This window comes from Kryptolebias marmoratus, linkage group LG7 (genome assembly GCF_001649575.2).
Source record: "Kryptolebias marmoratus isolate JLee-2015 linkage group LG7, ASM164957v2, whole genome shotgun sequence".
In the NCBI taxonomy this organism is placed as follows: domain Eukaryota; kingdom Metazoa; phylum Chordata; class Actinopteri; order Cyprinodontiformes; family Rivulidae; genus Kryptolebias; species Kryptolebias marmoratus.
The window spans coordinates 831,026-836,810 of record NC_051436.1 but is presented as its reverse complement, the minus strand read 5'-3'; positions in this window follow the sequence as shown (position 1 = coordinate 836,810).

The following is a 5,785-nucleotide window of genomic DNA, read 5'->3' as shown; positions in this document are numbered from 1 at the left end:
CAAGATCTGGCTCGTTAGTTATCACCAACATAACGTGGTGGATTTTGAGTACTCCTGTCATACTGAGGGCCACGGATGTTACCTGGGGTCGCAGCCACTGGTACGGTCCCCCATGGCAAACTGGCCTCAGAAAGGAGTCAGACTAAGAGCAATTCAAAGACCTTGCTCAGGTTTGGGAAGCCGAGGCACCCTCCTAGAGCCAGGCTTTGGGGCAGCTCTCCAGTGGTTGAGCCTTGGCTCCATGCAGTTGGCTGAGGTCAAGCCCAAATAAAACTACAACACCCCTCCTCTTCATAGACTCACAACCTGTGGGAAGAGCTGTCACTTCTAGTGTTGTGAAAACCAGGGTGTGTCCGTTTCCAGCAACATAAACTGGTTCCAGGAATGAGGAAGCCTTTACACCTCCAAAGACAATTAGTTCAGCTCTGACTCTATTATTTATTTCTCATTATATATTTGTAATTATTTATTTTTATAGCTCTAATTTAAATGCATATATATTTATTTTTATTTAAGCTTTGGAAATTTATAAAACTATTGTAAATATTGAAATATTAATTTATATGTGAATTGTGTTTATTTTTTGTGTATGAAGGTAGGAGTTGTAATCCCTGCAGGTGTAGAGGCAGGAGACGGGCGAAGGGTTACTGGAGATGTAGTTTTCCTTCAGGGGTGGGGGTTGGGTGATACAGAAGAGAGGCTCGCCCACTCACGCTGGAACCTCCACTGCTCTTCAAATACACTGTTCACCATCAAAACCTGCATCCAAGTTTTCATTTATTCATTACTTCGACCCCGGCACCTGTTTGATTCAACAGCTCCATGCTGTGAGGGCCACAGTCACACAGAGTGCTGATAACAGTTTTCAGTCCCTTTTATTTATTGCAAAATTCAGGTTTGTCTGAACACTTTAAAGCAAACGCCCTTTGTGGAATTAAGATACAAAATCTGTTGTTGTAGTTTTAATTGGTTACTGTATTTAGCTCTGACCTAAATACCTCAACCATTGTTGTAAGTATGCAAATTACCAGATGACTGGGTTGGTATGTTCTAATAGCCGTCTGACGCACAGTCTTCCTTTTTGTTGCAGGAATTTAAACACATCACACAACAACAATTTATTATTAATAATCACCTATTTTATTGTACACTAATTTAATTACGATTATTAATTTTAATAACAATATTGACATCATAAACATTCTTGCAGCATCATCCTTTGTTTTAAAACAACAAACTGCATGTTGTAATGATGGTGGCTATATTTTATGTACATTTGAAGAATTATAAAGTCTGTGACTGTAATATATATAAATATATGTCGTTAAAAACCTTTTTTTCCCCCGTCTGGGTAAACCTTAAACTGATGAAAGCTGAAGAAGTTTAGCATTGTTTGCATTTACACAAGTCTTCCAAACTTTTATAACTTATCTGTCACCAGCAGAAAAGTTTGGTTCAAAATGAAAGTAAAGGGTTTGTGGCCCAAACATCCACCTCCAGAGAGCTGAATTTGTTTTAAAATTTTAATTAAGCCTTTTAGAAAAGATACAGACCACCATAATCATTGTATTTTTCTCTTTTAACATTGTAAGTTCTAACTTAGATCCTCAGTCCCTCGGTGTATTGGATTGGTCTTGTTGCTGCCCCCGGTACAGGAGCCATTAGCGATGGAGGGGTTACACAGTCTGAAAACTGTGCAGTCATTGCGGTTTTCTTTTTTAACCATGTCCTGAATATGCAAATCAAATGAAAGGTATATCTGAACAGTTGCAGGAAGTGCTTTGATATCGGGTTTTACCAGAAAGCATGTGATGTGATTTGGAACTGTTGTCAGTAATTTTATATCGTACAATTTTGGTTTGTGCTCAGAAATATATCATTAGATGTACCTCTGCAACTGAGTACCTTTTAAAGTCAACCCGATTCAAGATGGCTAACACGACTAATCAATTTTAAAAAACCTTAAATTTGTACAAATATTGATATTTAGATTGGGTGTAATGTTATTTTTAAGATCTGATCCAAAGTATAATAACTATGTCGGTTTTCAAAATAAAAAGATGATGAAATAATAAAAATAATAATTCAAAATAAAAATCAGAAAAGGTGGTGGTTGATATGCAATCTGTTGAGCAATTGCAAGGCCTTTAATCTATTCACATTTTTCTTGAATAGATTTCTTCATAAATTTGTACAAGCTGGGGGAAAGAAAAGAATGTAGATCTAAGGAGGGCTAATGACAGATCCCTGGGGAACACCAATGAGGAAGAAGGTTTTTGGAGTGACATTTCTGTTTGAAGTTCGACTGGAAACAATTAAGCATCTGAAACTAAAAGCAGGGTCCCTAATTGTTACTCGCATGTCTAAACATTGCAGGAAGATGCAGTGAATGCCAAAAGACACATTTAGATTTAATTTTTTTTTTTTTTAACTACACTGTCAAAGTCCTGTTCATGGGAAACAGACCAAACTGAGTGAGATAAATTTTAAAGCAACATTTAATTATTATTGTGGGGAAAGTATGTTAAAGACTGTCCCTCTCTGCCTGGAAGATGTACCTGTTACATTCCATACCTGCAGGTTTGCCTCAGGCGTTACCTGATGTTAACTCCTCCCCTCAGGAATAATAGGCAGTGATGCGCAGACAGAGCAGCATTCAGCTGACAGAGGCAGCAGCAGACAAATCTATCATCAGAGCCTCCTGAACAGCAGCCTTCATCCTCCTCATCCTCCAGCAGAAGGTAAGAGCAGCCGCACACTCTTCCTCTGCTCAGTGATGATGTTCTTCTTCCTCGGGACAGCTCAGTGAACACACACACACACACATCTCAGAGTTAAGAAACCAACACTTCAGATCATTTATAACCATCAGGAGTTCTGTTCTTTGCTGAGATCTTTAGGTGTTTCTGTGGAAACGGTTTTTATGAAGAACAAGTTCATTTCTCAGAGACGGTAACGGCTGAATGTGACTGATTTTCTGTCTTTTGTATCAAAAGCCAAATACAGTCTCCAAGCACTCTGTCTGCTGACTGGCCACCATCATGCATCACCCCCTGCTCTACCTGTTTGCTCTCATTGTACTGCCAGGTAAGGACAAACAAGAAAACAGCTGCTGTTTTAATCCTTCACTGAGTCAACAGCTGATGAACTGCTTGTTGTTCACACCATATTTGTGTGTTTTCACATTCCAGGTGCAACTGGACAGTATTTTAATCGTTCCTCAAAGTTCAACATCAGCTCATGTCCCATCACGTATTTTGGACAACAGTATGAAGAAGTCTTTGTGAGTAGGATGCTCGATGCTTCTTTTTCTCCTTCCATCTGTTGTCATTCTTATTGTTTATTTTCAGTTTTTTGTACAGATGACATGAGCAAAATGAAAACCTCTAGTATCTGTTTTGTCTGAATCAGTGATCTCACAGACAGCTTAGCTGAGCTTGGGGAGGTCTCTGCTCCCCATGAGTTGCTTTGACTGGTTTGGTTTTTGTTACATTGATAATCACACATACCTTGTGTCAGATATTTACCTTCCTCAATAAGCACACTGTCCCAGCTCTTCAATCCAAGCTTGCCAGGTCCTTATCCTCATTTTGTTAGGAAATGTTGACATTTACATTAAAATAAAATAAAATAAATACAAATCATTATTGTTCTATCCACCTGTTTGGGTCATTCCACCAATCAATAGAATCAAGAGTCATAAAAAAGTTAGTCCGACTGATTTTTTTGATTCGTTAAGGTCAAGTGTCCATCCATCCATTTTCTTTACCCGCTTCTCCTGTCTGCGTCGCTGGTGTCTGTCTCCAGCGGTCACTGCGCACCAGGCAGGGGACACCCTGGACAGGTCTCCAGTCCATCACAGGGACACAGAGACAAATGAGACAAACAACCATTCACCCTCTCACTCACACCGAGGCATAATTTAAGAGTTACCAATGAACTTAACATGCATGTTTTTGGTCTGTGGGAGGAAACCGGAGTTCCTGGAGTAAACCCACGTGAGCTCAGGGAGAACATGTAAACTCCACCCAGAAAGGCCCCAGGCTGGGATTTGAACCTGTGACCTTGCTGGGAGTTGACAGCTCTAACCACTGTTCCGCTGTCCCAACATGTAAATTTACATTTGTTGTGTTTTTTTTGTTTGTTTTTTTCAGGTGGACCTCCTAAGCGAAACTGTTGCGATCTGTTTCAATGGATTTTACAACCCTCAAACCAAAGCAGACTGTTTGATAGGGCCTAAAGTGGAAAAGTTCTACTTTGAGATTAATGATACGTTGGAGTCTCTGGAAAATTCGATTCACACCAATTTGCCAAACTTTAAAACAAGAATGGATTGCTTCGTGTTCTTCCAGCTTTGGCGTGAAAGATCTGTGGTGAGTAAAGTTCTCTGTCCAATTTATTATGATGACAGATGCCATTCAGTAGTTTAAATTGGAAGAAAAACATTAAAAACAGAGAACCAATGAAAAAAAAAATACATTTATGGATTACAATTTTAAAAAGTCAAATATATTCTATATAAAAACGATGACTGTTTGTGTTTTCTTTTTATAGAGTTTTGTGTCTATAGCAAGTTTCGGGAATCAAGCAGCTCTGGAGCTGGAACTTTTTTTCTTTGATACTGTGGTATGTATGTGCTTTGCAAAAGTTAAAAAAATATATTTGATAATATCATAAATAATTTTTGCATTGAAGCAAACATGTCTAAGCATTGTAACTGAATATCCTCTTTCCTTTACTCTACAAAAAATCATGTTTTTGAAAGATAAAACTTTATTGAGTCTAACTTTATTTCAGTCATCTCTGCTCTGTGGTTCTAACGCTGTTTGTGTTTCTGTAGGCAACTGATATCCTGTTCGATGGTGCCACGGTTAAAACACTGACTCTGTCAAACTCTAACACTCGTGGACACAGTATGACTCAGGCAGACCTCAGCGGCTGCAAATATGATGGTCAATAAATCTTTATTTCCTAATACAAAATTTTTGATGCTTGGAAATTAATGTTTAATAACTTCTGTTTGTTTTCAAAGCTCATAAATTACTCGTTTTTAAAAAAGTATTTTATTATTTACTTTGGGAAACTAACACATTCCTTCACTTCATAGATGTTCGGTATAAACCTGGTACAGTGGTGAATTCTCCAGAAACCTGTTTTAGTCTCACCTGTAATGGGTCTGCAGTCCTCGATGTCAACACCTGTGAACCCACGGAGATATGTCACAACAGAACGTAAATATGTCCCCTTTGTATTTAAAGATCAAACAGAGGCTTGATGAAAGATTTTTAGATTTTCTCTGTTTCACTGGAGCTCCAGTGTGTTTTACAGAAAGCTTTTATTGTGAAGGAGCAGCAGGAAGTGTTGGGTTTGTGAGCTCAGCTCAGATGCAGCTGTGATGGAGCAAAGAGATCAGTAAACAGTGAGGCTGATATCAGTCAGATAAATGTTGCTGCTGATTTACAGCTGAATTCTTCAGATGAATCAGGCACCAATAAAATCCTGACTGCTTCCTGCTGCTGCTTAAATGGAGCTCCACCTGATTCCACATCATGAAGCTGCTGCCTCTGTGATCAGTGGGGCTTCCTCTAGCGCCACCATCAGGTCCACACTGTGGCTGTCAGTCAGAGATCTTCAACAGTAGAGTGCCCCCTGGTGGCTGCAGCCCTCAGCAGCAGCTCATGATGTTTGTTTCTGTCTCCATCAGGTGTGTCTACATCACCACCACCACAACCACCACGACTACCCCAGAGCCCACCACTACTACTCCAGAGCCCACCACTACTAC